Source organism: Lepisma saccharinum, chromosome 13 (assembly GCF_977018435.1).
Source record: "Lepisma saccharinum chromosome 13, izLepSacc3.1, whole genome shotgun sequence".
Taxonomy (NCBI): domain Eukaryota; kingdom Metazoa; phylum Arthropoda; class Insecta; order Zygentoma; family Lepismatidae; genus Lepisma; species Lepisma saccharinum.
In genome coordinates this window covers 80,451,929-80,464,738 of record NC_139241.1, presented here as the reverse complement: position 1 = coordinate 80,464,738, position 12,810 = coordinate 80,451,929, and positions in this window count along the sequence as shown.

Here is a 12,810-nt window from a genome sequence, read left to right as displayed (position 1 = left end):
ATAGCTGCGATTCGTCAAGTGTTTCCTTCGACAGAAATCAGTGGGTGCTTCTTCCATTTTAAGAAATGCTTTTGGCGTTAAGTTTCAAGGTATAGGACTTTCGGTCGAGTATCGGGAGAATGAGGAAATCCGTTTGCATATACGTATGTATGCCGCTCTGGCCGTCTTAGAAACGGAGGAAGTTTACATCTCCTTAGAATTCTTTCCAAAGCATTCACTTGAATCTTCGTGTGATTTGCTTTCTATGTCGTCCACATTTTCTTAATAATTTTGTAGGCTTACGAAACTATTGGGATATCTGTATGTAGAACACAACAAGAATAAAGAAAATTCTAAAATTTGGTTAAGTAATACAAATCTACCACATAATAGGCCAAGTAAATTTAATCTTTCTGTCCGTGAGGGGCAAATATCTATCTTCGAACTTGTTTAGAAATGGATGGATGATATTGTTAAAAATTCGAGATCAATGAAGATTAGAGGCTGGAGGAAAAAATGAATAGAGAGGATACCACAGATGCATCCAGAATTTTCCATCTAGAAATGTTGAGGTTATTTTTGGTTGCATTGAATCCACACGGTGTTTCCAAAGGAAAGGGTGTTTCCAAAGAGGATTCGCTGTCGTTGGCCAAAGCCTTAATGACCTACCATTCAGCTAAGTAGACATCGATTACTATAGATACAAATACACGATTTCATGGCCTGAAAGAAATGATTCGTCACGAAATACCTTACTTACTCAATCCGTTCTCTTCTAACTTGCGGTGTAGAGGATTTCCAGATGGATCGCCATGCCGTTGTCCTGCACCAGATCCTGCACTTCATCCCAGTCTGAAACAAATATAGATTTCGCTTGATCTATTTGTCAATTAAAATCAAACAATTGATAGAAACCATAGTCATTATATAGAGTTGGTGTTTGAAGTCCACTTTATGCACAGTAAGGCTAATCGGGACTGGACCTACAGTTTAAAGTGGGATCCGAACCACCGTGTGCCTCCACCGGGTATGGAACCCGGAACCCTTTGATTACAAGGTGACGACGCTACCACCGTGTCATCGCGGAGGCCATATTATAACGATAAAATCTTGCTAATTATCAGGTAAATCAATTAATCACCGTAATAAGCAATAACATGTATTGGATGGTGGCTGTACACCGAGAGTTGGACGGCGGAGCGCGGAGGACTAGCCTGTTTCCCGAGAGGAGAGGCCGATCCTCGGGTTAAAAAACATAAAATACAACTTTAGTACCAATGATCCGATTCACTTTAGTACCAATGATCCGATTCACCTGAAATTTAAGACGGCCCAGCAGCAGATTATAATCGACGAAATCCCAAAAGCAGAATTTGATAGGAGATGAATTAAGCCCGATATTAAAGGTTAAACAGCGAGACTGGATAACAATAGCTACAGACTCCCTGGCGCTCTCTTCGGCAGCGAACGTGCAGGTTACAATGGGCCCGGTTTTTGGGTAACCTCTCTTCGAGGTGCTTTTGGAGAAGGGTCAAAGAACTCCAAATACACGGACGAAGATAGCAGGACAAGAGGCTACGACTTGAGGACGATTTACCAACGCTTGGACAGAGAGGGTACCGTAACGAACCTTTTGAATAGCAAATAAATAGACGCGCGGAGAAGCGGAATACACAGTTTTACTCAGATTTTCTTCGTCGTGTTATCGTGCACAATCTCTCGCGAACCACCCGCTTAAAGTATCCGCTTTGTGTGTCGCACCGTTCCGTGTTGTGTTTATTTCGCACGTGGCTGTTTACTATCAAGATGGAGTAGAGACAGCGAAAGGCCCCGCTGGGGGTGCGTCTGACCTAGTTGCCAACCTTGAAGATGCGGAAATCCAATCTTATCGCCCGGAAGCCAGCTATTGACCAAGCCGCCAAGCATCCACTTCTCCACCACGAGGACTTCAGTCAGAGCCGACAAAGGTAAGCTGGAATGGACGTGAAAATGGATAAGCTTCGTTCGCCCCGTCGTGACATCCAAGGAACTCGCTTAATTATATAAAAAATCTCGAAGAGACATTGCTTATTACGGCGATTAAATTGCATCCACTATATTTTTAAATTGTAAAACCGTACAGCTTCAATTATTCATTTATCCAAAGTATTTAACATTCAGATTATACGACGCTATAAATTGTCTATATAATTATATAACAGTGATCCAAGTTCACCGCAAAAGTAACCATATAAAGATTAACATTCAGTTACAACAACATAAAAGGAGTAGTGTTTTGTCGTACAAGTTAAGCTCCTACCGGAACATGGTTTTTCCGGAAATGCAAAAGTAAATGTCAAATTAAGAACAGTTTAAATCAATGTAGCTAACTTTAAACATACCGCCGAACTGTATTGTACTAATTACTCATGTCTTTTGGATTGCCGAGATATGAATGCGTGAGTAAATGTATGAATGAAAGGGGCAATGATGTAAATGTTTATGCATGTGCTCTTTTATAGAAATTACAGTATATATAGAACTAACCCTGTGGTGTGATTTGTTCTACCCTATGTAATCTCTTGGGCTCCGACTGATGGCACTTACCCTGAGACAAAAGGTAAATAGGTTATTAATGATTGCCTTTTGTTTATTTGTTTAATTGTTTTTGTGAGTTTGACATTACCACTGTAATGTAGAACCAGAATGACGTCAGGCACGTTAAATAAGTAGACGTCGGAGTTACAATATATACCAACAATGTAACAGTTAGATAAATGGTAATAGGTGTTTGGAAACAATGGAAACTAAATGAAAATAATTTCTGTACCGAATGACCAGGAGTGTCTTTATCTTTTGTATTTATTTGAAAATTCCTTACTATTGAATAAATCCATTATGTATCATGAAACCAACACACACATAACAATCTGGCTTGGTGGTCGAGAGTGTCAAGTAATCGACTTGAATTATAGAAGTTCTTGGGTTCGAGTCCAGACCTGAACGTTGGTGTTCTTTTTTACTCTTCATTCATAAATTTAATATAATCGTCGTTCACCTTCATCGTCGCGATTAACCAAAAGAAGGCCGAAAAGCGAAGATAAATAATGATTGATTGCTGTAGTTTATTTTACTTCGCTTTTGTGCTACGATCGGCTAATCGCGAAGATGAGGATGAGTGATGATATGATGAAGGGACAGTAATAAAGAACACCCATGCTCATGCCGAGATTCGAACGCGGGACCCCTGTCGTCGTAACGCGTTGGACTAACCACTCCGGCATCCGGATATGGAAAAGTAGCAAGGGTTCACTAGTGAAGAGTTGTCCATGATTCTGAAACCTCAAATCTCAAGCTTGTAGGCGAAGGGAAAGATCTTGAAGATTGGATTGAACTCCATGGTTCAAAAGAACTTCAAGTGCAGGACATCTTGAAGATTGAATATAGAATTCCATGTTTCAAAAGAACTTCAAGTGCAGGACATCTTGAAGATTGGATAGAATTCCATGGCTCAAAAGAACTTCAATGGCAGGACATCTTGAAGAATGAATATAGAATTCCATGTTTCAAAAGAACTTCAAGTGCAGGACATCTTGAAGATTGGATAGAATTCCATAACTCTATGTTTCAAAAGAACTTCAAGTGCAGGACATCTTGAAGATTGGATAGAATTCCATGGCTCAAAAGAACTTCAATGGCAGGACATCTTGAAGAATGAATATAGAATTCCATGTTTCAAAAGAACTTCAAGTGCAGGACATCTTGAAGATTGGATAGAATTCCATAACTCTATGTTTCAAAAGAACTTCAACTGCAGGACATCTTGAAGATTGAATATAGAATTCCATGTTTCAAATGAACTTCAAGTGCAGGACATCTTGAAGATTGGATATAATTCCATGTTTCAAAAGAACTTCAAGTGCAGGACATCTTGAAGATTGGATAGAATTCAATGTTTCAAAAGAACTTCAAATGCAGGACATCTTGAAGATTGGATAGAATTCCATGTTTCAAAGAACTTCAAGTGCAGGACATCTCGAAAACTGTTATCGAGGCAAAGGTAAACCCTGATCGAACTTGTTTCCTTTTGCATATACATGTACGATAAAAATCAATTCATGTATGGGAGAGAAAACCTTGAGGAAAATTTGCTCGCGGCTGGAATCGGGATTTGGCACAATAGTGTGGTGAGCCCCGGGTGAACGTACGGTTATCCAGAAGGTTTGGAACCAATGACCACGCTCAAAGAAACCCAAACTGAAAATAAGGAGGCAAAGAAAAAAAGGGGAATGAATGAGAAAAGACGCAATGGACCATTCCGGTATGGTTCACCATCGGGCCCTCGGTCCTTCCACATCCAAACATCTCCTTTCTTCTTCGCCAGCACCGCCTCTTCCCTTCTTCTTTGTCTTTCGGTACCTTTTCGCCATCAACATGCCTCCTCCTTTGACGCAGGGCCCACGGTTCTCTTCCAAATGCGCGCGAGTCTATTCTTCAATGTAGCCAGCGATCCATACTTCATCCCGCTAAAACGCTGGCTGAGCAGCGACCCTAGGTTCCCTTGCCTGCGATACTCGCGCTCCACTTGCCATACCTAATCGGTGTGCACCAAGGCGTAATGCGCAAAACAGGAGACATTGAAAAGGTTAAATAAAGCATGGATCAGGTGGGAAATATCATCCGGAGGTTTGGAGGGTGGGGAGTGGTATTGTCGATCGGGGGCTATGGCAAGTAGGTTTTCTCGGAGGCTCTTGCAGAGGGAAAGAATGAGGAAATACATTGTGCATGACAACCGTACCACTGCCAGCTTCTTTCGCAGTGATGCCAACTCTGCAATGTTACTTCTTCCAGAATCTATTTTTGCAAACACTTGCGAACCAGGGTGCATTATTATAGCTTTGCAGCTATGTACGTCGAAAAGAATATCCGATATCTGTTTCAGAGGCAACGGATAATACGGATAGTACAGATTTGATGCAGGATATGCAGAAAATTCGCACAGTAAAATACGAACATGACAAATAAAAGAATATGAGAATAGCCCGTAAAACTGATAAACGACAAAACTGTCCGGATAATGAACACATTTTGATATCCTGACATTTCAGATAAATCCGAATATCCGGATAATTTCACAACCCGAAAATCCGGATATCGAATAATCCGAACCGGATATCCAGTTAACTTGGATATTCTCGGATATCAGAATATTAGATATCCGGATATTTGAAATCCGGATAGAAAATTATCCGATATCCGAATTTGGCCCGTTACTACACAATCAAAACCCACTGATAGCTGAATATTACGCAAGGTCAGGATACTTTCACTTGGTCAATAAGGTTTAGTATACTGCGGGGGCCAAGATAGCAAAATGTGAGGGGCAACCGCCCCCACGCCCCCTAATCGCCGTCGCTGTAACAAACTATATCCCAGTCGAACATCTGGATTGGCCACCAAAATTGTCTTTATTGGTAATTGGACTTTTAAATTATATAAAGTTTTTACATTTAAACTCCTCAAGCATACAATAAAATGAAGAAGTTGCCATGACAACAACAATATAAAAATTGAAATTATGGCCGATTCAGCCCATGGATGCATACTCTACTGGGCTAATGCATAAATCTGACCCTCATTAATCTGACTCATCTCTAAAAGCCACTAATCTGCAGTACACATGCGACATGATAATCATAAGGCAGATGGAAACACTGCTCATACCCTCTCGAGGCTGTGAATGTACCTCAACACAGTTGAGTCCTCCAGTTTGCTTGACTGAGCAATGTCCTAAGCTTTTATCCGGTACCACTCCGCGATTTGTCCCGGTTTCTCACAGCCATTCTTCTCATGACAGTTTTCCTCGGTCCTTTTTGGCCCACTTCAATGTTTTCATCTCGAAGTCCTCTGTTGCCTCCTTCGCTACGGTGGAGATGCACGGCCACAGTCCCTGCCGCACATTCAACCTCCCGGCAGTCAACACTCGGAGGCATCACAATGGACTTCTCTTCATTCGGGAGTTCTAATCCCTCCATAAATGTCCCAGACCATTTATTTTGCAATGTACAGGCAAGTTCTCCAAGTTCCTTTCCCACTAGCTGAACTGCTCAAGTTTGTTGTATAGTTCGAGTATTTTGTGATTTATGTTCATTTGAAATGCGATGACTTGGAAGCAGTCTGCTTCAAGATAAGAGTTTTCGTACCTTCTTTGTAGCAAGATGTACACATAAATTATACTTTTCAAAACATAGAAATGGTACAATAGTTACTTGAACACACCGCCTTTTAAATAAACGCCTTGTATTGGATGAAACCAAAGTGCAAAGACTATCAGCCGAAACAAAATACAGTAAAACCTGTCTATCCCGGAACATGATGGTTCCGAGCAAAATTTTCCGTCTCAACAGTTTTCCTTCTTATACAGGGTTGACTTTAAATACAGTATAGAGCGCTCCAGGAAATAATGGAAAGACAGATTTACATTTCGCATTACTTATAATGTAGAGTACTAATGCATGTACGTGCATGAATAAAAATGCGATACAGTCTCAATAAGCATAGCAGAGATTACAATTGTGTAACTACACAACATGTTGGTACACTTTTTACAGTATTGTAAGAACGTACAGTACGTACTGTTGTATTTTTTCGAACCCGGGACCCCTGGCATCGTAGCGCGATGTGCATAGAGGAAAAGAGAAAGATTGAAAGGTGGAATAAGAGAGGTGAAGAAAGATTGAGATAAAAGTGAAGAAAAAAGAAAGAAACAAAGAGAGATAATAAGAAACATAGAAAGATGATGGAAGAACATAGGAGAAATAGACAAAGAAAGGTGGAGAAAGAGGGTAAGAGATGAAAGAAAGAAACGGAATCGTAACAGCTATGAGTATTGTAGCGCATTCTTTGATATCGACAATGTTTCCGATAAGCGAGTGGATACAAGGAAGAAATTTCCGTCTTACTGAGAATAAAAACATCTCGTTGGTCTTTAAATGGTGTTCCGTTTCCGTGTTAAGGAGGTTTCCGGTATAGAATCGGTCCGTTCTGGGGACTTTTTTTTCCGTATTTACAGGTTTCCTTCTTATAGAGGTTCCGGGATATGCAGTTTTTACTGTATAAATAAACCAAACGTCTCGCGAATTTTCGACATTGAAATGAACAGCATAGTGTAACAAAAGTTTGTATAATGCCGCAAAAGTGAACTGAAAGATAAACACTCAGAATCAGCAGACACAATTAAATGCTGCTTAAAAAATGTAATAAAATCCCCCACATTGAAATAGTACATGTGTAAACAATTGTAGCTGAAACGCTACCATTGTCACAAACATAACACAAAATATATTTCTTACCCAGTATCTGCTGAAACAGAAAGCAAGAAATTTCACATGACCAGATAAATTCATTTTATTGAAATACACAAACAACCAGTATCACGAGTGATTGATAGATTTAGTTTATTTTACTTCCCTTTCCTGCCACTTTGGACTGATCGGAAAGATGAGGATGAATGATGATAAGGTGAGATGGATGAAGGAACAAACACAAAAGTATAGCAACACAACACGAGCCCCAGCGAGGATCGTACTGGCCCTGAGTCCAGACGCCAGAGCCTCGTTAATCTGCAAAATGCAGTCCACGGTTTACTACGTTGAAGGGAGGTTGTTTGGGTGTCCATGCAAAGGGTCATCCCTTAAAACCCACAACAAGTATCAGTTGAACGGAGAAGCAAGATCGAAAAGCAAAAAATGTCAGGAGAACCAGATAAAACTTTTGTATTGAAATACAAAAACAATCAGTAACAGTTCAAATGAAATGCAAGAGATCTCATCATAGGCGTAGCTAGAACTTTATATTTGGGTATGCACAAAGAAAAAAAATTAAGTATTGTACCTTTTTAATAGCATATTTTGCAACACAATCACTTGGCTCTTTAACTGTACTGTTGTTTGTAAAGGAATATAAATTCACTAAATGACAGTGTTGAAAATTTCTGAATATATGTAGTAGAAAAAAATCAAATTGCATAGAAATTACACACACACAAAATGTTCATAAATGTTACAAACAAATACATCAAAATACACGTCATCTATAACAAGAGACGTATGTCAAAAGGTACAATGTTCTTAAACCCATCAATAACTTCATTTACATCAATAGACTAAGCTTTCTCCTGTTCCACAAATAGCAAGAGCAGGGCTTCCAATCTATCATGCTTCTGAGTTGCTCTTAATTTAGTTTTAACTTGGGTAAGCTTGGAGAAAGTTCTCTCTCACACGTGCAGCTTGTGACAGGTATAGAAGAAAAGCGCTGTAGTACCGAGTAGAATGCATTAAATAATTTATTTCTCCAATGACATAAAAAAAAATCGAAAATCTATAGACACCCGTTTCATCGGCGATAATGCACACATTTGTACCCAGTGACATTTTCAACTTGTTACAAACTTCCGCTTATTTTCTCTCTTATTAAAATATCTGTCTTTAATTCTCTTTGATAAAGCAGCCCATTAGGGTGTGCCTAGGCACAACCGGCACACCCCGTAGCTACGCCTATGGATTTCAGAAAAGCAGATAAAATCTATTTAGTGAAATACGCAAACAACCAGTATCAGTTGTAACGAAAAGTAAGAAATGTCAGGAGAACGAGATAGAACTTTTGTATTGAAATACACAAACAACCAGTATCAGTTGTAACGAGAAGCAAGAAGTGTCAGCAGAATAAAAGAAACCTTTGCTTTTAAATATATAAGCAAGCAGTTTAAACGGTGTCAGGAGAATCAGATAAAAACTTAGTATTGACATGCACGAACAACGAAATCAAGTAAAACAAAAAGCAAGAAATGCGGTGAGAATAAGAAAAAAACTTTTTCGTTTAAAAACATAAACAACCAGTATGAGCTGAAACGAAAAGCAGTAAATGTCAGGAGAACCAGATAAAATGTGTACATTTAAATGCATAAGCAACTGAAACGAAAATCAAGTAATGCCATGAAAAAAAGAAAAAGAAACTTTGCGTTTGAAAAACATCCAGTATGAGCTGAAACTAAATCAAGAAATAGCACAAAAACCAGGTAAACAGTCTACATTGAAACACATGAGAAACCAGTATCAGCTGAAACGAAATAAAAACAAACAGAACAAAAATAAGCACGCGACAGATATGTAGCTTGTGTGACGTAGTTAGGAGGATGTCCATCTGCGCAGCCGGGTCTGGCAGAAAGTAATTTGGTCCAGCAGCCTCCGAGGGAATATGGGTTAATGGAAATGTATGTTTTTTCATATCTCCGATTCCCATCCATCATTGCATCGTTTACCTTCGTAATTAGCCTCGAAACAGCCTCGTAACGAGAAACAATACGTAATCAATCAATCAATCGAGCTGAAACTGCGATACGTCATTTTGCAAGCGGAGACTCCATTTAGATGCATTAACCGTTGGTTTTCTGAAGAGAGGGAGCCACACACACGTTAACTGAACACACGCCACCGTCCACTAGAAAAAAAAAGTTGTGTAATGAAAACTTTCGACCACATAGTCATTATGTAGACTCTTTTAACCTCTGGCACACTGTTTGAAACATGAACCGGAAAAAAAATCATTAAGCCAAACTTGGCAGAACGAAATATATTTAGGCAAAACTTGGCAGAAAGAAACTAAATCCATGCTCAACGTAATAAAACTATGAAAAATGTTATGTCAAACTTGCAGGATCTAGAAATTTTATGGCAAACTTGGCAGTCAAGAAATTTCATACCAAACTTATTAGAACGAAGGAAATTTTGTATGACACTTGGTAAGGCGAAGAAAAATCGGAACAAACGGGTAGGTATATACGTATATACCTAATTACACAAATTGACTTACTGATATTAACTAATTACATGTGTCATATCCAGAGCTTGAAGTGGAGAGGGACGCATGGGAATGCAGTTAGAAAGCATTCCCTCCCCTTCCTCATGCGTCGCACTTTTTTGCTTAAACAAGCAATCCTCTAGTGTTTGGATTCTCAATTAATCCAATGCTTTCTTGCTTTTGCGATTATTTCTAAAACAATCCTCTACTTTTCCTTTTGAGCTTAACCTAACATTTTACGATGTCGGACAATCCTCTATATTTTAGCCTGTCTCTTTAATCCTCTATTGCTTTGATTCGATTTCTAATTATTTAGTAGAGAATAACAAACTAAACAAAATCAAACTATCTGTTTGATCGATAAATTTCAAATCTATTTTTTCGTATCGGCATTGATTGAATAACATAGACAGATGTCGGGCACTACAGCCCTCTGACACGACCAATGTTGCCAGTACACCTCGTAATTTTGAAAACAACATACTTTTTTATGAATATGCCATAATTAACGCCATAAAATCGTATGTAATGCATGCGTAAAAAATTATGATTCTTCCATCCAATTGATAAATACCCACAGATACCATGCCTAGACATAAAAAATTTTGCAAGCGACGCCACAGCTGTATTTTCTGAATCCACGACTTTTGCGACGCCGTCGTATGCGACACTAGTATTTCTGCCGTCATATGCGACACTGTATGAAAAATATATTCCATGACAGTTGCGACACCGTCATCTGCGACGCAAAGTGTAAATAGCTTCCCTTCACACTTTATCCAGGCTTAGGACTGGCAGCATCATGGAAGCTGGTAGGTTTTTGAAAACCTTTATTAGTTTTATTCACACTGGCATCATGGAAGCTGTGTGTTTAAAAGCTGGATGTATTTATCCTTTGTCAATGACGGATTGTTTAGATCCCTTGTCAGTATAGGAGCAGACTGCAATCCCTTGTCAATGTAGAATGTTCTTGTAGTTGAACCACCATCTTACTATTTTCATTCTAATTTCTGAACGTACGCCATTCTCCTCAAAAAGCGCTTAAGATCTCTCTGCATTTCATAGTCGGCAAACGCTCTTTGTATTCTCTCATCTAATGTAATGTACTGACGTCGTCTACGTTTCCCTTTAAGATTCAAGGCCCTCCTCTCACATAAGTAGTCGTTGTACGCAGCTTCTAATCTTAAAGTCCTCACTAATTGGTACACAGGTTTTCAAACCTTTTTGCAGTAGTGGTTCCATTCCACTAGGAAAATCTACACGCGCCTTAACGCAATGATAATAATTAGCGTAGCGACCCGTAAAAATATTGTTATTTTATTGGATTAGTTTAATGGATACCGGTGCATAATTTAACTCTCATTAAACAAAAGCTTGGATTTAACAAAAGCTACATTCACAGCACATTTTAAAATCTAGACACATTAAATTTTGATACTTACTCTTCCTCTGGAGATTATGAATGACTATATCGTCAAATGTGCTTCCCCTGGAGATAATATTCTTTCATGTGAATGAAGATCGTTGTGAGGGTGGCTTTATATACTTACCGTTGCTTAGCAATCACCGAAACACACTGAGACGAACACCTGCGGGCCTTGAAGACTTGCGTGCAGAACTGCACGTACGCAAACGTCGATGCCTTACGTTAAAAGAGGAACATACATTAAATTGAGAGTTTTGAAAATAAAATCCTTAGAAAAATATTGGGACCTAAAAGGGATGAGGAGACAGGTGAGTGGAGAAGGTCACATAATTTAGAACTACATAATTTATATTCATGTCCAGGAATAATGAAAACAAGAAGACTTAGGTGGGCAGGCCACGTGGCACGAATGGGAGAGGATTCTTGATGGGAAGCCTGATGGTAAGAGACCTGTAGGAAGGCCAGGACGAACATGGAGGGATAACGTTGAGATGGACCTAAGTGAAATCGGTAAGGATGGAAATGATTGGATTGATCTTGCCCAGGATATAGGGACAGATGGAAGGATTGTGTTGCTGCAGCCATAAACCTTCGGGTTTAAGAAGGATAGAGAGTATAAGCGTACCTGCAGTCCTGGTTCTCTAAACATATGATGCAGGGTGAGGCAATTCGTGAACAAACCCCGTGAAGATCCTTGTGGAAATAGCTGCAAGAACACGGTAGGGAGTCAATCTCATCTGTATTCGCAGGAGCGGGCCACCAATGAACCCAGAGAAACGCAAAATTGGGGTTCGACGGAGGCTGGAATCGGTGATTGAGTAGCGTGGAAGAATGCGAGGCGGATGAAACAGAAGCTTGAGTCTGCTCTTTTATCGTCGCTCGGCATGTAATAACTCCGTCATAACTCCCTCCTGAACGGCTGTAAATCGCCGGAGTTTGCAGCGAGGGTTGGATCGGCGGTGTTGCTTTTGGTGAGGTTTGGTCGTCTCCTCCACCGCCAATCGAACAGGGCCCGTGGATATCAAGGGAAACCAATCGGCTCCATCAACTGCTTTTATGGCCATCGCCGCCGACAGACAGGCAAGGCATATCCAGGCAGTGAGCTCTGGAGATCTCCCAAGTGGATAAATATATCCCCCAGAAGGATGGAAGCATGGTTAAACTTTAGCAAGTACAAAACTGATAGAATAGGCAATCTGTAGTATATTAATTCAGAACACACGCGTGCTGCCTAACTTTCCTTTAATTTCAATTTCTATCTTTACTCCATATCATTCTTTCTCTCACTGTCTTTCTCTTCTTCCTATCGTATCTTATTCCCCCTCTCTCTCTTCTTCCTATCGTATCTTATTCCCACTCTCTTTTCTTCCTATCGTATCTTATTCCCCTCTCTCTCTCTTCTTCCTATCGTATCTTCTTCCCCCTCTCTCTCTTCTTCATATCGTATCTTATTCCCCCCTCTCTCCTCCTCCTATCGTATCTTATTCCCCCTCTCTCTCTTCTTCCTATCGTATCTTATTCCCCCATCTCTCTTCTTCATATAGTATCTTATTCTCCCCTTTCTCTCT